Source organism: Arvicola amphibius, chromosome 2 (genome assembly GCF_903992535.2).
Source record: "Arvicola amphibius chromosome 2, mArvAmp1.2, whole genome shotgun sequence".
NCBI classification, from domain to species: Eukaryota; Metazoa; Chordata; class Mammalia; order Rodentia; family Cricetidae; genus Arvicola; species Arvicola amphibius.
Window position 1 is genome coordinate 155098306 of NC_052048.2, and position 24022 is coordinate 155122327.

At 42.9% G+C, this 24022-nt stretch overlaps 1 long non-coding RNA gene across 3 annotated transcripts in view; it reads left to right on the plus strand.

Annotated features, from left to right (window-relative positions):
* Positions 1-383: 383 nt before the first annotated feature.
* LOC119806189 overlaps positions 384-24022 on the plus strand; it is a 79410-nt gene continuing 55771 nt past the window's right edge. Inside the window, exons 1-3 of one of the 3 annotated variants that reach the window (XR_005284176.1) lie at positions 429-563; positions 17128-17335; positions 19615-20415. This is a non-coding gene — a long non-coding RNA (uncharacterized LOC119806189). Of the gene's footprint in view, positions 564-17127; positions 17336-19614; positions 20416-24022 lie in introns of those variants that run through there. The other 2 variants (XR_006020751.1, XR_006020750.1) reach the window with 2 other exon arrangements.

Sequence of the window (24022 nt, forward strand, 5' to 3'; positions counted from 1 at the left end):
TCTAGAAGCCCGGCCGGTGCTCTTAACTGCTGGCCCATTTCTCCAACCCCCCGTGCAATGTTCTTAAGTCTCTTATGTTTTTGGTTGAGAGACTGTTTGAAATGAAATTTTCTTTCTTTGAAGTTTAGTCACTGTGTGAATGAAAGATGGAGCCCTCAGTATACTTGGGCAAGAAAATGGATTTGTACCTGCCAGGTATGACAAGAACTTCTACTAAGACATTCCCATGCCAGGTCAGGGACCAGCAGCAGCTACCGCCATCTCTTGAGCGCCCCGGTAAAGCTACAGAAACTTAAAAAAAACACCTTCCCTCTCAGGGGTATCAAAGTTGTACTTTTTTCTTTCTTAATTTTAGGGATAAGGCAAATAATAGTCTTTGTGCTTTATCAGAAAAGTTAATGAGGTTTACCTCTTCGGAAGTTGGAGAGAATAGTAAACAGTCATGCTGTCACTGGTGCTGGAGTCTGTGGAGAACTGTCACACTAAGCAAACATTTCTTCTCTCAGGAACAGGATGCTTGACGGCTTGGGCAGACAGAAGCAGCCAGGGGAAAGAATAACATGGTGAGTTTGGAACCACGTGTGATTGGAAGGATGAGCAGAATCAAGTTTTTTAAGGGTTGCAGTTTTAAGAACTGTAGGAAAACCAATGTGTGGCCACCCAGGTGCCAGTGGGGACGTCGTTCTGAAGTATTTGTGGGGTGGATTAGCCCTCACAGTCTTTCTGGAGTCGAGGTAGAGATAGGCATTTGCGAAGGCCCAGATTCAGCACCGCCCTGGGAGACGTGTGAAGATCTGAGTTGACTCTGAGTGGGGCGGATTGGACCGAGAAGTCTTACCAAAGTCAGGGCAGAAAGAAACGGAGCCGCAGAAACACTTTGTTTTCTTCCAACCAGTTGGCGCTGCTACACATGTCTGTGCACAGAACCTAGCGCCCAGTGTCATTGATCATGACCAGCTGCCAAGATGGGGAAGAAGTGTAGACCGACCTGGCTGAAGGTCAAACCCAGGGTTTGGAAGTTGTCGCTAAGATGGCGACAGGCTCTTGGAAGTAAACAAATCAGCTCATTTGGAGAGAGGAGTCTTTGCTCCAACATGACAGGTAGAAAACCCTGAGCCAAGGAACTCCATAACTCTGAGAACAAGCAGGACAGTTAGTTACCCACCAGCCCAACTGCTGTCTCTCTGTTGTGGTCACTGGTATGGGAGGGTTGTGCAACTTTCACTTTGCCCTTAGTAAAGCTGTCCTGGACTCAGGCTGGCATCTTGTTGGACAGACACCTCTGACTCCATCTGAAGAAGCATGTGAGCCATAGTTAGCAGAACTGGGCTGTCTTGTGGTCAAGGAGGATTCAAAAGAGCAGCAGGGGTGGCCACGTCAAGTCCTGGCTTGTGCAGGGGACCTTCCCTCACCAGGGACCGTGGGAGGCCTGACCCCGGTACAAGGCCACATGGAAAAAGCTGGCAAAATACCCTGCCATTGGCAGAGTACAGGAAGCGGTTTACACGGTGACCACAATGCCCATGTGTTACACAATACGATACGATGAGGGAGAAGTGGCTTTCTTCCTCTTCCAAATTAAAATAGCCTTTCCTTAACAAATTAATTTTTAAAAAATCAATTTTTTTCCAAGTATGAAGAATGATCTAGAGAAATTTGCCTGTTGGCTGATGAAGTAAACGACTTGTGAAGGTTGGGAGAAGAAAGGCTGGTTGGCATTTCTTTCCCTCAGTGCTGAGGGAACACAGAGACAGACAGCTTGTTTCAAACTGGTCAAAAGCATGTGGCTTACTGGTCAGGGGACAGGCCAGGGAGTCAGAAAGTCTGAGCTGAATTCGCAGCTTTGGCACTGACTCACTGGGTAGCCTTGACCAGTGGCTGCACCCTCAGCGCCTGTATCCAGAAAACAGGGCTTTAATGACAACCCCCAGAAAGAAATGTTTGAGCAGTTTCTAGGTGTATGAGGCTCAATACTTTGAGGTCTCAGGCAAGCAAAGATGATAAGAATTCCAAGATGAATTTTCTTGCACAGGGAAGCATGGTCGAGAGCTTTTAGAAATGATTACGGCAGAGAGCATGATAAATTCTCAGGACTGTGAGAGCCAATTTTTGATATATGGTTTAAAAACTCCCACGTCTCTGAAGCCACCTTGTCACCTTTCAAATTTTTATACTGTTGGATCCTTTGAGTTTACTTGAAAACAATTTAAAATTAAATTCCATGGCAGTGAGTCATCTCCTGCCAGCCACTAAATATTAAGGTGAAAACCTCTTGTGACATTTAACACAATGGCTTCGCTGAGGGCTTGCATTAGGTATTTTAAAGACTTATAATTTGATATGTTGTCTCTTGTGAAAACCTGAAGAAGCCAAAATGAAGATATTTTTCAACTGGAAAAGGAATGGTTTGGATTTGAGACGAGAGCATTTGTTGTGTACCAGGTCTAACCTTTTATTTGCCCTACAGGCATTGTGTGTGTGTGTGTGCATGTGTGTATGTGTGTGTATATGTGTGTGTCTGTGTGTGTATGTGTGTGTTGATGTGTGTGTATGTGTGTGTGTGTCTCTGTGTATGTGTGTGTATGTGTGTGTGTGTGTGTGTGTGTATGTGTGTGTATGTGTGTGTGTGTGTGTGTGTGTGTATGTATGTGTGTATGTGTGTGTGTATATGTGTGTATGTGTGTTGATGTGTATGTGTGTGTATGTGTGTTGATGTGTGTGTATGTATGTGTGTATGTGTGTATATGTGTGTATGTGTGTGTGTATGTGTGTATATGTGTGTATGTGTGTTGATGTGTGTGTGTATGTGTGTGTCTGTGTGTATGTGTGTGTATGTGTGTGTCTGTGTGTGTTTGTGTGTTGATGTGTGTGTATGTATGTGTGTATGTGTGTATGTGTGTGTGTGTATATGTGTGTGTCTGTGTGTATGTGTGTGTTGATGTGTGTGTGTGTCTGTGTGTATGTGTGTGTTGATGTGTGTGTATGTATGTGTGTATGTGTGTGTATATGTGTGTATGTGTGTGTATGTGTGTGTGTCTCTGTGTGTGTGTCTGTGTGTGTGTGTGTCTCTCTGTGTGTATGTATGTGTGTATGTGTGTGTATGTGTGTGTATGTGTGTGTCTCTCTCTCTGTGTGTGTGTGTGTGTGTGTGTGTGTGTGAAGATATGGATGAAGCCATAAAAACGATAAGTAGGCTGGTGAGATGGCTCAGCAGGCTACTGGCACCAAGCCTGACAATCTGAATTCAATTACCAGGACTCATATGGTGGAAGGAGAGAACTGGCTTCCTCGAAACTGTCCTTTGACCTCCCCATGATGCACACCATGGCTTGTCCGCATCCCATATGCATTACTCCTGCACACCCACCCACTCTCACACACACACCATAAATGAAATGCAATAATAAGAAAATTAAAAACCACAGCTGATGGAACAAAGTCAGGAATGGAATTCTGATGCTGGCACGTCCACTTTAGTAAGAACTTTTGGCTGTGCCAATCAGCTTTTGTATCTGAAGGTGGTATCTAACTTTCTTTCCTGTCACCTATATATCTAGCTATCATCTGGCTATATCATCTATCTACAAATCTAGTATTTTCACGGGTGAGAGTCTGTGGGTGAGCGGGGAGGCAGGACTGGGATGTATTTCCAGCCAAGCCGTGTGGGCGAGTGTCACTGTGCTGGGTTGAGGGATGTCTATTTTAAGTTTTGATCCAGTCATTAAGAAAAAAGAAGGCTTTCAAAGTTTGTGTGAGTTTTCTTTGATGTGCCCTTGCTCTGTCCCTAAACACACTCTAGACACCCAGTCAACTAACTCAAACACTCCGTTCCTTAGTCTTTCTTCCTACTTAAACTTTACTATATGTTATCATAGATTTTTTTTCTTCATATAAGTAGGTTCATTTGAAGAAAACAAAACCTGCTAAAAATAGTTTCTATAGTTCAGAGTTACTTTTTCCTGAGTATAAATAGCTTTTAAAACTCTGGGGGAAAAATGCATTCTTACTAAAAAACATAACATAACATTCAAAGGATAAGGAATGCTTCATCGGTGATTCTAGCTATGATATGATAGTAGACATATATTTATAATTATCTTTAACATTTTGATGTGTTTCTATGGAAGTTCCTTTTATCTGTACATTTTCTTAAACATATCAAACATTGTTTTTTGAAAGGGGGCACATTCATTTAAAAATGGGTTCCTAGTGTCTGTATGAAATATATGTATCGTGAACACACACACACACACAACACATACACACACACCTTACTATTTACATAGATTTTTGCAATTTTCAGTTGTTACACTTTATTTCACAGTCATGAAAGCAATGCTTTTTTTTAATTGATGGACATTAAATTTTCTGGGTCCTCACTTTTATAAATAGCAACATTTCAAATATCTCTGTATATGAAAATAATCCATAAAGTTGAACACCTTAGTCTAGTTGTATATATATACTAACATTTTTAAATATTGGTATAATCTGTATTAGGCAAAACAAAGCTATTGAGTGTTGTGGGATTCCCCTCTGTATGCTGTGAATATCCTTGGTTAATAAAGGAACTGCTTTGGACATATAGCAGAGCTATAGGGGAACAGAGCTAGCCAGGGAAAACTAAATAGAATGCTGGGAGAAAGGAGGTGGAATCAGAGAGAAGTCATGTAGCCCTGCCCAAGCCAGATGGAAGTTTAGACAGTAAGCCACAGCCACGTGGCAATACACAGATTAATAGAAATGGGTTAAATTAATATGAAAGAGTTAGTCAATAAGAAGCTAGAGCTAATGGGCTAAGCAGTGATTTAATTTAATACAGTTTCTGTGTTGATTATTTCTGGGCTAAGCGGCCAGGAACCAACAAGAGGCTCCCTCCTTACGACAACTGAGAGGTTTTGGTTTCTTCCAGAAAACAAAGTAGTGTACGTCTTGTGTTTGTTCATGGGCTTCAGACTGCATGGTCTTTGTTAATGAGGCTCCAGACTGAGTAATCTGAAAGGAATACTAACCAACCAAAGAAAAATGGATACCTAAATGGAGTGGTGGCTAAGGTCCATGACTATTTTATTAATTAGCTAATTTTATTTATTTATTTTTTCAACTTTTATTTATTTATTTTTTGGAGACGGGATCATGCTATGTATCCCAGACTGGCTTGAAATTCACTATATAGCCAGGCTGGCATTGAAATCTCAATCCACCTGCATCAGCTTTTTGGAAAAATATAAACCTGTTACTCAACTTCACTGAGAACTATTCTTTTCCTCCTTCCATTTTAAGTTTTCAGAACATCCACGTAACACTTGTTTTTAAATAATGATGAGACACAGACAAAAGTAGAACAAATTGTTATAGTAGTAAATGGCTAACCCGAGAAGCAATTAGATAGAGCCTAGCCTAATTTTAAAAGACTTGTCCCTGAAGAGTGAAATTAAGTTGTTCAAGACCAGCGCTTTGATTTTACTCAATCAGTTAGGGAAGAAGTCCTATTGTTTTTGCAGAATGAATTGATCTCTCGCACTACACAGTGCTGGCCTGTCACTCATGGTGACGGCACAGAGAAGGGCCCTTTGATCTCCAGAAGGCTGCAGCGGCAGACAGGAATCACTATGAGAGCATTCCTATCCCAGGCTCTGGCGCAGACAATGTAGCCCATAAGAATGGAGAGACAAGAACAAGGGTTTCTCATTCTGAAAAACCTGCAGTCATTTCCTCACGATTCCACATCCCTCCAGAAACTGGAAACACAAACAAGAGAATATAATTCAGCTTGATTGTGTGATTCTTTTTAATAAAGGGGGTCTGTACAGGTATATAATAGCCCACCTACAAAGAATCAAATCATTCTCTATGAAAGAAAGAGAGGAGACAAGAGATCGAGCCCACGAAGCTGCCTCGTGACTGCTATGTGTTGTATCACTGTGACCTATGTCATGGGCCAGCCTCGACAAAAATACCCTTTCCACAGTGGAGGCATGGAAATTTAGAAATATAGTAAAGAATACACAGACACAAATGAAAATAAATAAAATGCAGAAACATGTAGGATAGTATCGGGAGGGAATTTCAGTGAGTACTGAAAATTCGTACATGCTTAATTTCCATCAGCTTAATATACCCCTGATTTCAAAAGGTAGGAGTAGAACAAAAGGACTGTATTAACATACAAATTGAAAGACACGGGGTACATTCATTGCTCATGCCCTGACTCATGCCCTAGACCAAACACTCTGTAGGCAAACCACTCCCTGGGTGGAATCCCAAGTTATTTCCATAAAGGAAACTGGAACTTAGTTGGATCCTTAGATTTTTGTTTTAGGTAGGAACCAACTACTTCCCTATTTCAGGATGTCTGTCAACTAGCCACACCTGTTGACAATAGCCTTGAGCGAGCAGAATTCTGGTTTACAACGAGGTGGGACCTTTGAGTTAGAAGCACAATAACCTTGAAAGAACTCAAAACAAGTCCAAAACTTCCTGACCTTTGGCCTCTTTGGGCCTCTGCAGACCTATTACATGCTTAGGGAAAAGCTGAACAGACCAGGGCTCACTATTCTAAGGACTATCTTGATAATGGTTGCTTCCCGTCTCTACTCCATCTCCTTCTACCCTCTCCCCATACTAGGACACAGGTTTCCATAGAGCTTAAATTACCCTCGAAGTCTATGTTGCTGGGGAAAGACAACACTACCCCATTGAGCTACTTTCTTGGCTCTTGGTAGTTTTTTCCAGATTAATATATTTCAACTACCAAGATATGGCTAAGAAAGAATGTATAAACTCAGTTTACCTAGAATGAAGAAGAATTTGAGGCATGGTCTTATAGTCAAGTTTAGTCTTGAACTTGTGAGTTTCCAGCTACATTTCTCAAGTACTGAGATTGGAGATGTGTACCACCATGCCCAGCCTGTAAGGCAGATTTTTCTTGCATTTTAAATTTGTTTACTTTAAAATTAATATACGAAGTATTAGATACTCATTACAACATTTTCCAACAAAGTGTGGTTTGGTATATTGTCTCCCCACGCTGCTGCCCCAGTGACCCATCTCTCTTTGTTTCTTGTTCCTCAAGTCTTTGACAATCATTTGAGGTTGGTTTGACATGAAGAGAATGAAAGGCTCTTAAACATTTGCAAACTTTGAATCTGAGGTTGTAGTTGGGCATGGCTTCATTTGAGTGTCAGGACACACTGAGGTGAATTCTGTCATGCTTTACATAATCTGTTAATGGTGAGTACACATGAACCAGATTTTTATTTCCCCCAATTTCCCTAATCTGTATAGAGAGGTATCTTATCTTTCTAAAATTATTTTCTCTTCCTCATGGTATGTGTGGTATACTCAATTTTAAAGACCAGATTGTACATACAGATTATACATTTTATACATTCATCAACAATGGAAAGTTTTGGGCGTGTGTTTATGTGTGTACATGACATGTATGTGTATGTTTATAACATGCGTGCATGTACATGTGTGAGTACGAATACCTGTGGAAATCAGAACAGAGGACAATATTTAGCATTGATTACCACCTTCCACCAGTCTTGAGGCAGGGTCTCTCTTTGGTTGTTGTCTGCTGCTGCCCATGCAGGACCAGTTGACGTGTGAACTTCTGGGGATTCTGCTGTCTCTGCCTCCCATCTCTGCTGAGGAGCACCAAAACTATGGTTGTGCAGTGCCACGCACCACCTTCCACGGATCTGGGCTTTCACACTCACGTCGTCATGCTTTTGTGCAAGCACTGTACCCGCTAAGTCATCTTCCCACCCCGGGAAGGGAAATTTTGAAATTGTATATTAATATAAAATAATCATGTCTAGTGAAATTCAAGCTTTCTTTGTTCTCTGGCCAGATGGTCAGACCCTACCATTTACATGGATAGAAAATACAGCTGCTGACTCTGTTGGCTGGTTGAGGGCCACACATTCTTTTTTTTTTAAATTGATTTTTATTGAGCTCTACATTTTTCTCTTGCTCCCTCCCTGCCTCTCCCCTCCCCCCTTCAACCCTTCCTCAAGGTCCCCATGCTCCCAATTTACTCAGGAGGTCCTGTCTTTTTCTACTTCCCATGTAGATTAGATATCCTCCAATTATCCATTTGGAAATCACTAAAACTTTTGGTATTAGAATCATACTTTGCTTTTTGTTGTTGTTATTTGTTTTAACACAGAGTTCGGCATATCCCCCCTAAACTGGCCAGTAACCCCCAATCTTCTGGCTTCATTCAGTCTTCTAAGGGTTGGGATTACAGGTATACACAACTATTTTTTGCCAGTTCTAAGGATTCTAGGATTTGAGTTTACATGGGAGAAGAAACCCAGTTTGAAGTTAAAATACAGCCTGGTTCTTTTACACCGAGAGCCTCACATCCTATTTACTTCTCAGCAGAGAATGGAGACTAAGAAACAAAAGGAAGCTGATAAAATCTAGGAAACAGGTGCCAGCCTACACCCAGTTATAGAAGCCCCACCAATGACTTGTGGGTGTAGGTTCTCACAGTGCTGGGTGACAAAAAAAGGAACGGATGTATGGTGGCAAGGTGTGAAGTGAAGGGTTCAGTAACGCTGTTCCTAACCATGGAAGTCAGCTCACAGATTGGAGTGGCTTGGGTGTATGGGGAGTAAACTTTAAAACGTTTTAAAGAGAGCAATCCCTCAAAGTCCTCTTCCTGCTCATTGGGCACTGTCAGCCATATTTTTCTCACTGCCATTACTTGGAATGCAGCCAATGAATTCAGTATTTGTCCAGCAGACGGCGCTGTTGCCAGGCTGGTTAGGCCATCCTTCCTCACAGTGGTTCATCCTAGGTTTTCATAAGGACTACAGACATTTGGGAAATACTTTTTTCTTCAATTAGATGCAAAAATATCTATCGGGCCCACCTCTCTTTTCAAAGCAGCATAGTAAAATGAAAACAAAAAGCAGCATTAACATTTTCCCTGTTCTAGAATCAAAACAACCTCAGGATAGGATTCTGACAGCTTTGGCTAAATGAAGCATCCAGTATATGTGTGTGTGTGTGTGTGTGTGTGTGTGTGTGTGTGTGTGTGTGTGTGTATGTGTGTGTAAAATGATGGTCAAGTATCTCTGACATCTAACCACTATCCTGTTTTGGTCACAAACTTGGTGGGAGGCCTGGGCCGAACAGGGAGGAACAGTAGACCTTTGTGGAGCAAGCCATAGGGGCTGCTGCTGGATGGCTGAGGCATAGCTGTCCCCAGATGCCCACTACCAAAGACTCTACAGGGCAGCACGGGCTTTGACCTCAAAGGGTCTGAGGCAGATGCCACCCTGGCCTGGGGTCAGGGAAAAGAATGTAGACTTTGGCCGACTGAAGAGAGGAAGTCTGGGCACCTAGGGAAGGCCACTGCCAGGCAGCAGTGTAGGAAGTGCCAGGCTGACAGCTGCCTGGGAGGTCTTAGAACATTTATAAAAGTAAAGAGCATCCAGAAACTACAGCAATGCAGAAGGTGAGGGCCCCACCTGGTGAGAATGCTTATCTTCAGTTGAGAGTGGTGGCGATCAAGTTGGATTAGGGATGGGAACACATCAGCGTGAGCCTAGATCTTTCCATATCCCAGTTATGATAGACTTTAGAACGTCACACTATTTAACTGAGTCTTTTCATTACATGAGAAACAGGACATTTTCCCCTGCCTGCCTCTCTCACTAGGTTGATGTGACAGCCACACACAGAAAGTTTGTCAGTTCTGAAATTCCAGAAAGGTGCGGAAGTTTGCACTAGTTAAGACACAGTGTCCCCTTTCTTTCTCATCAAAAGGTTCCCACACTGTAGCACAGAATTCAGAAATTTTACATGTAGTTAAATACTAAAATCAAACCAAAACAAACAAACGTTCCAGACAATCAACAACAAAAACCAATGACAAATGCAAGTCATCACTGAACAAACATCTCAGCAGAATGGCTGTGTTGCAGTGAACGGCGACACACGTGCATTTGCTGCCTTCTCTTCCTATAGACAGGATAGACCTCTCCCTTGATAGAATAAAGATCTTCACTCAAAATTCTCCAACTCTTAGTGCTCATTGCTGTTGCTTTCTACTCGATTAATACAGTCAGATGCAATGTAGAAAAAGTCTGGTTTGTGGACCTCAGGGAGCTTGGGGAAGCAAGCCTCACCAGGTTATAATTAGACAAGAGATAGAACAAGATAAAATTGAAGTGTTTGTAATAAGCCGAGAGTACTGAGATGAATGGGGTGCATGTCAACTGATTTCTACATAAACAAGAGAGAAAGGAGTTAAAAAAAGTAGCTGCAATAAGAAATAGGACTTTGAGGAAATAAAAGGGAACTCCCCGACCAACTGAAATCTCCTAAGAATAGAACAATTAAACAGCAAGCAAGTGGTTGGCCAGACACTGAAATCCTTCAGAACTCACATAAGTGAGCCACCTTTAACCTTTTCTATAACCCAACATACCCAAAACAGACACTGAGTAACGTAGGAATCTCTGTTTGCAGATATTTTTAGACTGTGCCCTCTAACAACAGGAATGCAGAATTCGAAAAGTAGTTGATGAAACGAATCCAAAAGACAGCGTCGGATAGTCTGAGTCCATGAACTGAGGCTGTGTGTTAGAAAGCCTCTGTGAGGCTCGGCTCTGGCCTCCCCTCCCCCGCAGGGCCAGCTGCAGCTCTTCTCTCCAGTGGCTCTGTTTTGCTGATCTGTTTTATGCTTCATACAAAAGGAACAGCCACTAAGGTTGGGGTATGGGGAATTCGGAAGTGAAAACTATCGGTGTCATTAAACCAATAAAGAGATAAACCTCCTTACCAAATTTAACTCGCGTTCCAAATGTCTAGGGCCAGGGCAGGAGTTAGTTACATAAGGACTCAATAGCATGATAAAATATTTTGCAGTCATTTAAATGGACAGAAAATGTTTACCACACCACGAGAGAGAGTAGAGTTCAAAGGCGATTGGACATTGTCTGAAGCCAGTGTGGGAACAAATGCAGAAGGATGTGGGGCCGTGGTTGCGTCTTCTTGACGGGCATTACTCTCAATACTGCTGTAAACTGGATTTTAAATAGTTACATTCGTTTTTAAAATATTTTGCTTTTTGAGACAGGGCTTCTCTGTGTAGCCCTGCTATTCTGGAACTCTCTCTGTAAATCAGGCTCAAACGCAGAGATCTTCCTGCCTTTGAGTGTGGGGATTAAAGGTGTATGCTACCACTGCCTGGCTCATGTTGCTTTTTCCCCCTGGTTAAAAATATCAATGTTCAGTCAGGTAGTGGTAGGGCATGTCTTTAATCTCAGCACTTGGGAAGCAGAGGAATGAGGATCCCTGTGAGTTTGAGGCTCATCTGGTCTATAGAGTAAGTTTCAGGATAGCCAGGCCTATGCAGAGAAACTCTGTCTCGGAAAGCCAAAATAAATAAGTAAATAAAATAAAAATAAATTAAAAAAATATTTGTTCAGGCTGCCATTTTGAGTTCAGATAAAAGGAAAATGTATAAGTAAGTAAATACCCCCAAACCTCTTTAATATTTGATTTCAGTTCAAGTTGGTTTTGTTTATTTTATGTTTCTTACTCCCCCCTCTTTTATCTTCTAGAAGCTGTTGAAATTCTCACCTCATGCTGTTCAGTGCTTTTCTCTGGAGGAAGTCCCAGGTTCTGCTACTGCTCCTCCTAAGTGCACCATTGCTCATACTGAACACATATTTAATGTACTTCCCTTAACTGAATGCTGTAATAAGATTTTAAAAGGCGCAGATATAATCAGTAAGACAAAATAGCCTATGATATCCCTTCCGTTACGTCTGGCTCATAAACTGGTTTGGCTGCAGAACGTATTGCAGTCAGTGCCGACCTGTATAAGAAAGGAAGACTGGGGAGAAGTGGACGGAGTGATGAGAGTCCTCAGGTGACTGGTGACACACAGACCTCAGCCAGGACTCTTCAGCTCCCTCTGTGCTATAGTGTTGTTAGCACTACAAATATACACCGAGACTCCCAGAAGCTTAGCCGTGGGCAACATCACTGCCAGAGCAGATGAGAGCTTGGTTTGAACCCTAATCTTCTTGGTTCATATCTAGGGCTTTTAAAATTCTAACTTGTCTCAGTAAATTTAATTTAATTGGTTTATCTTGCAAAAAATAAATAATAGTTTATTTTTTGACATGATCTTATTATGCAATTCAGGCTTGCTTTGAACTTGTGATTCTCCTGCCTCAGCCTCTTGAGGGCTGTGATTCTAGGCATGTGCCAGTGTGACTGGAGTCTTTTTTTTTTTTTTTAACAAAAGACTGTCTGTGTGTTCTTTCAGATTTAACAATATAGTATAAAATGTTCATGTCTTATAACAAATAGATATGAGATAAAAGGAATAGAAGCAAAAAGAAAGCAGAAAATCAAAAGTAGAAAGTCAGAGTGGAAAAGGTGATGCCATCCTGTTGGGGTCCAGCCTCAATGGGGTTCACATGTTCCAGGGTAGGGACATGTGGATTAAAAACGCCAGGCAGACAGAACAGAGATACAAAGGAAATGGACAGAGACACAGAATAGAACCAAACTGGGAGGGTAATCCATTGAATACTGAATTTGCCCCCTGTTTATTTTCCATATGCTTATATACCCCAATCCAAAAATGGGGGAGAAGGCAAAGATTGCTTTAACATGATACAAGGAATAAACAGGGCAATTACCTCTTCAATACCTGAAGCATCAAGCAACTATACCCCAAGTTAAGTTTTATTTGTTCAGGCAGGAATCACAGTGACCACAGCTTCCACCAAGCATCCTGTAGGCAGCTACTCTCTGGGTCAAACCTTTTGTCATGTCCTTGAAGGAGCAGGAATAGGCCTGAAATCTCTAACGTTTGGTCAAGGTGGGATGGACCTACTTCTGTGGCTCCCACACCATCCCTCTGTAGGAGATGGGGACCAACACAGAGACCAAAGAGTGGCCAACTGCACAGACTGAGAGACCTTGGAGCACTCAGTCCTAAAAGGGCATCCCCATCAAACCCCTCCCCTGAGGACTCTGATAACCCTGCAGAACAGACAGGAAGATTGGCAGAGCCAGAACTGATGGAGGCCACCGAGGAAACAGGGTCTTCCAGACACAGGAGGACCGACACACTTGAAGTCCCAGGTGTGGCAGTGGCACAGGGCCTGCACAGCTCCAAATCAGGTGGGGTCCCAGTGCTGAGAGGGAACTAGGAGAAGAGGACATGACTCCCATCCCTAGCCCAGAAGCTATACCCAACAGTCAACTGCTCACAAAGGAAAAAGTAGCTTTCTCCAACAGAGTCTCACTGGTGTACAAACCACCCTGAGGGGCAGGCCCCATGCTCAGCAGTTGATGAGCAACACAAAAAGAACTCTTGTATTTTTGGAGATTTTTTTGCTTTTTGTCTCATATTGTGTTGCTTGGACATTCTTTTTTTTTTTTTTTAACCTTTCTATCTCATTGGCTTCATTTTTCCTTTTTCTCTTTTTTAATTGAAAATAAATTTTTCCTATAATATATTCTGATGTTTCCTCTCTCATCTCCTCCAAGATTACCCCCATCCATCTGACTCCACGACTTCTTTTGCTCTCATTTTAGAAAGCAAACAGGTGAGAAATAGAAAAACAACCAAACCAGAATAAAACAAAACAAACAGAAAAAGAAAAAGCATGAGAAACACACACACACACACACACCATAAAAACACAAACATGAAAATCTCCAGGGATTCCAGTGAACGGTTTGGCATGTGATGATCAGTTTACACGCTGGCAAACACAATGACCTCACCTACAAGCAGCACACCAGTCCCAGCCGGACTGCTGTAACTCTAGGTGTGATCTCTTAGTTCCACCAGGTATCAAAGGATTCCGGGCTGACAGATTTATGGGCTTTCCTGAGTAGAAGAGCTGTGCTTGCAAGGGAGCCAGACGTGTTCCTTCTCTTTTGATGATGGCCTCGTGGAGCCATAGTGATTGACACATCACTCAGAGAGGTCCCGTGCTCCGGACGGGTCTGAAAGCAGGAGAGATGGCAAATAAAAGTAATTTAGTAAAAGCTAGGAACTAAAGCATCAGCTTCTTTTCAGTCTAGGTAGTTTATTCGGGGTAATGAAGGTCAAATGAATGCTATCTCAGAGGTCTGGGAGGGATACATGGGTCCTTTACTGAGGAGCCGGGTAAGTCTGGGCAGGCAACACTGCACTGCTAGTATTAACCTAATTTATAGATAAAAATGAGGAAACAGAATTTTATAGTCTGATGCTCGCTCTGATTCTCATCTCTCTTGTGAAGGTGTTTTAACTGGAAAGTTGATCCGGAGACTCGGGACATCTGGTAACTTGAGCAGGTCAAGGCTGGAAATATCTTCTTCCCCAAGTAACAACTCACTTTTCCTCATCTGTGACAATCCTCGCCAGGGATAGTGTTGAAAGAACTGAAGACTTATTAACTTTTCAGAATGGCAGGCTCAAGAAATACTTAAGGGAATGTTAGAACTCTGGAGAAATAATGAAAGGGTACAGGTGAGATAAGACCTTGGAGAGAAGGGCAGGCAGGGATTCTCTCGGGAGACAGATGGTTCCTTCCTTCCTTCCTTCCTTCCTTCCTTCCTTCCTTCCTTCCTTCCTCCCTCCCTCCCTCCCCCCTCCCTCCCTCCCTCCCTCCCTCCCTCCCTCCCTCCCTTCCTTCCTTCCTTCCTTCCTTCCTTCCTTCCTTCCTTCCTTCCTTCCTTTCTTCTGATGTGGGAGAGTCTTCTGTTTGAGTTGATTTCATTCGTTAATAAAGAAACTGTCTGGCCCATTTAATGGGCCAGACCTTAGGTGGGTGGAGTAGACAGAACAGGAAGAAGGAAGTGAGGTAGATGGCTCAGTCAAATGCCACGCCTCTCCTAAGTTAGTCAGACCATTGTACCTTTCCTCAGGGAGACAGACATGATGAAGCTCCAGCTCAAGATGGACATACGCTAGAATCTTCCCAGTAAGGCACCACTTCGTGGTGTTACACAGATTATTAGATATGGGTTAATCAAGATGTGATTAAGAGGCTGAAACTAATGGGCCAGGCAGTGTTTAAATGAATGCAGTTTATATGGTATTATTTCGGGTTTTAAGCTAGCCGTGAGGGAGCCAGGTGGCCAGGAGTGCGGCATGCCACAGCTCATCACTACATTCTTCCTTTTTGGTTTTTTGAGACAGGGTTTCTCTGTGCAACAATCCCGACTACCTTGAAACTCACTCTAGATCAGGCTGGCCTTGAACTCAGAAATCCACCTGCCTCTGCCTCCCAAGTGCTAGAATTAAATGTGTGCGCCACCGCTGCTGGTCTGAAGATTTCTCACTTAATATACCATCCAAACGGTTACTTAGTTCAGGACTTAAGTTTAGATGTATCATTCGGTTACAGCTTTTTGTCGTCAAAGGCCTCTTAAGTTCATAGGTGATATAAAAATACATATGTACGAGAATACAATGTAGGAAATGGATACTTTACTAGAAACTGAGGGAGAAGTTAAAGAATCCCTTTGACCACAAAGGTAAAGTACAACAACTATTTCTAAGGACCAGAATGTCAGGACATAGGCCTAGGAGTTGGCTCAGTGGGTAGGTGCTGAGTGCTTGCTTTGCAGGCTCATACTGAGTTTGATCCTCAGACCCCATAGAGAAGCACTAGGTTGGTGGTATGCTCTTGCAATGCCACAACTGAGGAGACAGAAACTGGGGAGTCCCTGGGATTCCAGAACGATGAGAGGTCATCTCAAAGGAGGTGGGTGACTGGGGCCTGGGGATGAAAACTGAGGTTTTTCTCTGACCTTCACATGTGTGACCTCACACCACAAACATGCACACACATGTTTAAAAATATGTCAGGAAGGAGCATGTGAATCGAAAGTGGCACCAAAGTTTTAGAAACAGGCAAGCTGAAGGCAGTGGCGGCCTCCTCTGTGAACTGATGGAGGTGCTAATGCTGACTATGCGCCCAGCCCAGGATGCATAGTTTAAGGACCCTGTGATCTCTGAGACCTCTTAGCGCTATGTGGCATCCTTCAGTCCTGACTTGTTCTGTGGGCAAAAGTAGAGTTTTTGTTTTTTGTTTCTGGAGGTCATCTGATTGTTTTGTCATGTGATCAAACGGTGTATGGCAGATTGTCAAATCATGGTTTTAATGATATAATGAAGTGATGAGAAGTTTAGAGTCAGATTTTAACTGACCTCAGAAATACATCTGAAGAAAAGGTATTTTTCCCAAGGTGGAGTCCACAGACAGGAGAAGGTCACAGCGAGAGTCAGGATTTGTGGTCTGGCCCACACTGAGCTTCTGAGCTCATTCCCATGAAGATCTGACGTATCTCTCACCATTCTGAGCATCAGCTTCCTTAGCTCTAGGATGCCATCTACTTTCTCTAAGCTCTAAGCTTGCTCTGCTTTCCCAGATTCTTACAAGGACCAGATGAAGTAATGGCTTATTAAGTTAGTGCTTTGCTCTTCTCTAACAGCAGAGATGTCTTGTGCATCTTTAGTCCTTCAACCTCTAGCCTCTAACACTGTTTATAGTAGGCAGTTGATAAACTATGTTATACTACACAGTGCTTGCCCATGATGCACAAGGCCTGAGTTGGATCCCATCTCCGTGTAAATCTGTATAGTGGCACATGCCTGTAATGCCGACACGTTTGTGATGGAGGCAGGAGGATCAGAAGGTCAAGATCATCTTTGGTTATATAGCAAATTTCAGGCCAGACTGAACGATATGAAACATTGTTTCCAGTAAGAAAAAAATGTGAAATTGTGTTGCTCTTTAAGCAAGCCATTCTCTGTGCTGCTTGAGCATCTTTAATGGAAGCTCGACTGTCCCAGAGGGCGCTTATTCCTTTGGCCCATCATAGCCTATCAAGCTGCATTTCGCTGATGAAGTACAGTGTTGTCTTCCTCAGCTGCAACCATTGATGGTTCCTTCATATCACGTGGCTTTCCTTTGGCCCCATTCATTAATATCTACACAGTGTCATCTGTCGTATGGAGGGATTTGCCACCTCAGATCATACATATGGTCTGTTCTGTGTTAGTTAACAACTACCCACAGTGGGCAGCTTAGCACACTACTCGGCAGGAAATAACATTGGAAATGATTTGTTTTATTTTAGTCTTGTCATCCTGGGCAGCTCTGCGTTGCTTTATCTGAGCTTGTGAAACCGTTCTGAACGTGAGTGGTCAGAATCAAGTCATGTTCTCGCCCGTCATCACACTTGGCACGTTTGCCTTCCGGACAAACCCAGTGGACATTGTGCAGACATTCTCCAGGTAATCTCAGGAAGACTGAAGTCTTTAGAAGGCCACTCTTCACATTTAGGGGTAAGTGGCAAGAGCAGGAAATGCTTACTTCTGTTTGGGTTGTGTTTTCTTAGCTTGGAGAAGAATTATAACTTAATGGGATTGATTAATGACCCCCACAGGAGACATAGCCCTGTGGCTGGGACCGAATGGGCTGAGTGCATAGTTTGCTTTTCAATCTCCCAAGATCTTTAGCAGTTGTAAAGCATTTACTTTCCCAGTTTACTTTGGGGAATACATTCTGTAATTAAAAAATGTGCTCTGACTGGAAGACCCAGTGCTCTCTGTGGAGGCTTCTGGAGACTGTCACATCCAAAAGAAAACGATCATGTCTCTCATGTTGTAGAGAACATTTACGTTGATCTGAAGTCGCCTTCAGAAATGTTATCATTTGATTTGCTGATGCAGAAATATTCATTTGGAATAGGGATCACGTCCGACTGGCTTGGTGAAGATGCCAACGCCTTAGTCAGAAGATGAAAGTCAAATTAGGAGTACCCAGAGCTTAACCCCTCTCAGTCCTTGGCATACTGGGTCATGCTGGGTTGGGTGGGCTTCTGTGAGTCTTTCCAAAGCTCCTGGCCAGATAAAGTGCAAGCCCCTGGTGAGTAGAAACTAGAACTTATCCCTAGTTGATCTCTTCTTGAGAGTGATTCAATATATTCGATGTGGTTGTCCATGAGTATTTTACTCATTAACAGATACATTAATGCAACAAGCCATTGACTGTGTTCTTCAGGAAAAAAAAAGTGTGAGCTAAAGCAAACTCCAGCCCTCATAAAACATTCTTTCTGGTAGCAGAGAAAGTAACCCACAAGTAATCAAATGAAAAGACAGAACTCTATGTGATTGCTTCACCTGCAAGGGTGCTGGGCTGGAACCTAGCTATTCACAACAACAGAGAGGACAGAGACTCTGCCTTGGATTGGGCAGCCAGGAGAAGTCATGCTGGAGAATAGCTGAGGAGGCTTGACTGGAGAAAGGAAGGGAGATTGTGAACGGATCAACCTGGGAAAAGCAGTTCAGACCGATGGACGATAAAAGACAGAAGTGTGGGGACTATGGTAGAGAACTTGTTCTCTGTGGTTTAGCGGTTCTGTTGAAATACTAGATCTGAGCCTTGATTAGCTTTCATTGTCAATTTGACACAACCTAGATCTGCCTGGGAACAAGGAACTGCTTATTGAGGAAGTGTCTAGATCAAATTAGCACATTGGTATGTCTGTGAGGCTTTGTCTTTATTGATGTTGGATATAAGCGGCCCTAGCCCACTGTGGGTGGCACCATCCCTATGCAAGGGTTCCTGGCCAGTATGAAAACGCATTAGTAGGAGTGAGCTGGAGATGGACCAGTGAGCAGCATTCCTTCACAGTTTCTGAACAACCAAAACCAAAACCAGCCCATTGCTTGCCTTCTCATCAACAGTTTAGAACTCACTCCTCTAGAAACTAGATCAATTCTAACAATTCTGACCTTCAGAACTGAAGCTGTGACTCTGAAATTTCTACCAAATATATTTACTTTACTGTAGAGAATAATCTTAGCCAGAAATCTAGGTGTAATGAGAGTTTTGGTTTCATTTTAGTTTCAATATGGGATTTTACTACATTGCTCAGCCTGGCCTCGAACTCACAATCCCCCTGTCTCAGCCTTCCAAGTACTGAGATTATAGCTATGCATCACTAAGCCCAGCTACAAATTGGGATTAAACTAATTTCAGTCTAACTATAAAGTATAAAATAAATGAGAAAGCCATCTCTCTTTATACTCTGTAGCAAATACTTTTGAAGTATCAGTTTACAGCCCAGTGTGGTTTGCCAACTCTCTGTGTGAGCATGAGTCTATGCACATGTGTGCAGGTGTAGATATTTTATGTATGTCAGACTGGCTATTCTGAGCATCTCTGCTAAAGCCAGTGTGCCATTCAGTGCAAACACCCACGCACAGGAAATAAGTGAGTTAAAGATGAACAGACTCAAGGAGCAGTGAGGACCCCATCACACAGGAAACTGAGGTTCAAAGCTCTGCATTGCATACGGGCTCAGGGTTGACATCAGTTCCCTGGGGGTGGAACCCTGGCCAGGTTACTCAGCTCTGAGATGTTGGAGAATTTACTCTTTCTTTGAATCCCTCATTTTTTATTGGCAAAAAGAAGGTAGTAACAAGATCCACCTCTCAGAGTGTTCTAGCAAAGGTCGGGTTGGATGTGTATTTTCACTGTGACAAGTGCTTAGGATGTCTAACATACTCCCTCTCACTAACTCTATGAAACAGGAACCATTATTATTCTTATTCCACAGGTGAGAAATCTGAGTAGACACAGAAATCAAATTGTCTGAGGCCACTCAACGAGGACCAAGTCAGCTAACCACCCATCCTGTATCTGCATATGTTCCAAATCCAGACTCCAAATCATCATCATGAACTTCTCTAGACTTAGGAGGATTTCTCTGTCCCACCTGCCAGCTCCCAAATAAGACTTATTATTAATTATAAAAGATCGGCTGATAACTTAGGCTCGTTACTAACTAGCTCTTTCATCTTAAATTAACCCATTTTAACAGCCTACTTTTTGTCTCATGGTTTTATTACTTTATTCTGTTCTGCCCATGCTACTTTGTCTTCATCTGGCTGGTGACTCTACTCTTCTTTCCAGTGTACTCTATGCCTGGAAATCCCCCTTAGCTATTGAACATTCAGCTTTTTATTAAACCAAACAGAGTGACACATCTTTAAACAGTGTAATCATATTTCTTAAAACACCAGACTTGTTCCTGTCCACAGCCTTTCTCTGCCTTTACCTACCTTCTTTGTTATCTTGTTATCTTTGCCTTCTTTTCTCCTCTCAGTACACTTTTTCCACGGCACACTTCCCAAATCCAGCTTCAATGAGTAGTAACCATAAGCGGACTGGGACTGTACTGGACGGTCAACACAAGGACTGGTCGCTTGCCTCCGACTAATTCAGTGTCTAAGAATTACATTAGTGATAATGCTGTTTTCACAAAATCACATGTTAGCAGTGGCCTCAAATGCATCATGTCATAATTCATAATTCTTTTGTTTCCAGCTTAATAAAGCCATCCTAAGATTTACCTTGAGGGGTTTTGTTCTGTTTGGCTTTGGAAAACATGATCTTGGAAGCATTTGTTTTCGGCTAATGTGCTCTCTTTAGAATGTCTTCTTCCTCAAGTCCTGAGAAAACTGAATGGGGTTTAGGGTGATCACTTGTACCTGGGAGCATATTGACTCTGCTGTCTGTAGGATTTGACCTCCTTCTCCGAAGATATGGTCTAGAAAGGTGGCCCCACCAAGTCTGCCTTTCCCCGTAATGGCAGTGGGATATGACTGCATTCTAAAGAGAAGGGGAAAAATTGCTTTTCCATCCAAAAGTATAAGACTATGACTCATGCTGGAATTGGTTCAGAGTACTGGTCAAAAAATCCAGATTGACACCAAAAGCTGTGGGATCCTGGGAAGACAAGGCAGCAGGGTGGCATTCAGTGGCCCGCATCTGGGAAGTCTAGGTTCACTGGAAAGATGCGAGGGAGTAAGGTAGAGATAATTTTTTAAAAAGCACAGTTATGAACATAAATAAAACAAGCAAAGATGTACCTTCCACTCTATTATTATTATATCTATAATATATATATATATATAATATCTATTATTATCTCTAGATAATAGGAGGAACTCCAAAGCTCCAAACGCAGCAAGTGAATGGGAAATCCAAAGAAAACCAACCTAGCCTCCTAAACAACGTGGAAATTTCCGTTTGCCCCAAAGGGCCCCAACCCCAGCCACAGAGGAAGCAAAGGGCGAAAACACAGCTCTGCCTGAAATGACCTCCTATTTTAAGAAAAATCAACAGCCCCAAAAGAAGAAAAGGAAAAATAAAGTTCCACCCAGAAGGAAATTGTATGTAAACAGCCCGAAGGGAGCCAGAGGTCTGAGGGCCAGCGCACAAATGGAGCAAGCAGGGAAAAGGCCCCCTTAGCCCCCGACCATGTCAGCTAGGATCTTAGGAGCACTGCTTTGTGATTGACAAGAAGGCTTGGGGGTGGGAGGCACCAGACAAAAGCGAGCTGACTGAAAAGTCCCCTCTGCAGCAGGCAAACTTTGATCTTTGGAGTTTGCTATTCTTACCCCGAGGACTTTGCTAGTGTGTAACCCAGGGAAGAACAGTAACCACAAAATGTTTGCTATAATTTTCTGCAATTTGTCAATGCCCTCTTAGAGCCCTGGTGAGACGGTTCTCGTTTGTTTTTAAGCGGCATCCTGTATGCCAGCAAAGAGAGTTCAGAAAAGATAAGAGGAAACTGGAATCTTCCTTCCAGTTTGGTACTACTTGAACCCACAGTCGTGTGTGTGTGTGTGTGTGTGTGTGTGTGTGTGTGTAGGATAAAGTTGTGCCTCAGGCACCATCTACCTTCCACCTTTTTTTTTTTAAAAAATTATTTTTAGACAGGGTCTCTAGCCAGCCTGGAACTCACCAATTAGGGTAGTAGTCTGTCTGGCCAGTGAGCCCCAGGGACATCCCAGTCACGAGTCTAGGACAAGTGTGGGATGCCACACCCTGGCCTTTATTTTATTCCATTATATTTATTATTATTATTATTATTAATTATTTAATGTGAGTTCTGGGGAATCAAACTCAGGCCCGCCTGCTTACAAAGAGATGATTTTGCCAACTGAGTCATTGTCTCCCCCCCAGCCCATTTTAGCCTGATTTCTCAGCATGAACAACAGTCGGGCCTACATGGCCAATCATAGCTATCTTCAGATCTAATACTTAAAAGTGAAGAGGTTCTAAGTAAAATTTTAATTTTATTTGCTGTTGACAGCACAGGTCTCAGGCTGAAGAGGGTGAGACCTGGAGCATGTTGCCTACTGCCTATGCAGGTTGATAACGACATTCCATCAGTCCCTTCACTTCTGTCACTTCTTGCTGGCCCCGCCCACGGGAATTTGGAATTCGTATGGCTTTCCAATTGGTCCATAGACATCATTAGGGACACCTCCTGTTTAGGCCTGGGTGGCAAAGACTGCTGGGGACGTTATGGCAGAGTTGTGACCACTGCTGGTGTTTTCTCTGGTACAGAGGGAATGGTGTCACCTATGCCTGTCCCATATTGTCACTAGGATTTCTGCTCTGGTCTTTAAAATGGGTCCAGAGAGATTCCACTCTTCTCTGACACATGCCCAAATCTGGTAATATTCACTTCATCTCTAAACCTCTTTACAAAACCTACAGTATAGAACTTATGAATTGCATGGCAACCTCACTCTACAGTGACCTTCTCGTCATAGACACGTTACAAACAGCAAGCATCTGGGATAGTTCAAACACAGCCCAAAGTGAGGGAAAGAGAACAGCCTAGTGAATTGTGCTCCAGGGCTTAATAGAAGCCTCTGTAGCAATGTCCACCGGCGTGGTTCTTCTTTAACACTCATCATTCATCCGTCTATCCCACCCACCTACCTACCCATTCCTTCATCATGCATTCTTTTAGCTATATTCTGAGACTTCCAGGTGCCTCCCTTAGGAAGCAGGCTTGCAGGTATTCTGTCCACCTGTCCACTTCAACTGGCTTTTACAGTCTCATCATGGTTCTTTACCTATGGCCCCTTGGCCATTTCTGCAATTCAGAGATCAGTACATAACCAACACTTTCACACAAAATGGCCTGCCAGAAGCCCTGCGGTGAGCTGCTTTTCAAAGGTCTCCTACCCTCAAATGAACCCCTTTTCATGCTTTCAGTTATTCTGTTGTTGGAGTCACAAGTACCCTTAAAAGAAGTTCTTAGAGGCAGCTGGCCTCTGCTGTCATTGAGACATGAAGGAGGAGCTCCAGGACTCGGGGAGGGGGGGGGCTGCTCCCTAGATGACATGAGTTTGCTTGTATTTCAAATGAATCTAGCTTACCACCTCTGTGGCTTTTAGCCTCTCTAATAAAGCAGTTTTTAGAAAGCTAAAAACGTGATCTGCCTTTTAAATCTGCTGTTCCTGCTGAGTCTAAATGGGGTTGCAGCAAAATGCCTGGCCAGCATTAGAGTTCCCTGAAGTCAATCAGCTGAGCTGGGGTTGCTTGGGGGACTGAAATATATTTGAAAACACTCTGGGGGTGGTGCAAAACAGCTGAACAAAGGAGAACCATGTGAAAGGAAAGAAGCAGGCAGAGGCTGCCAAAGCTAAAGGGTCACTTCTGTGTTTTAAAAAGAGTGGGAACTAAAGTAGGGGTGCTGATCTTAACTGTTGCTCGGTCTGATCAGAATGATCAGTGTTTTCTTTTTTCGGCGTTGGAAATGTCATAATGAACATGGCTTCATATACACAGCACAGGGTAGCCAGGGATGCACCAGGTGGTTGAATGAATTCCCAAGAACACTAAGAGGATGGGCTGAAAACAACGGTAAGGTAGAAATGGGCATGGCTCTTACGTCTTCTCACACATTTTCCTGATCCCATCAGAAGAGCAGAAAAGTTCTCAATGACTCAGTTCTTTATTAAGGCAAACTCTAGTTTTCTGTGTTTCCCATTGAAAAAAAATCAACACAAAGAACACTGAGAAGAAAATCTATTGTCGATAAACTAGATTTTAAAAATGAAGACAAGGTTAAAAATGGGACTTCCAACCAGGCAGTGGAGGCACAGACCTTTAATCCTAGCACTCAGGCAGAGGCAGAGGCAGAGGCAGAGGCAGAGGCA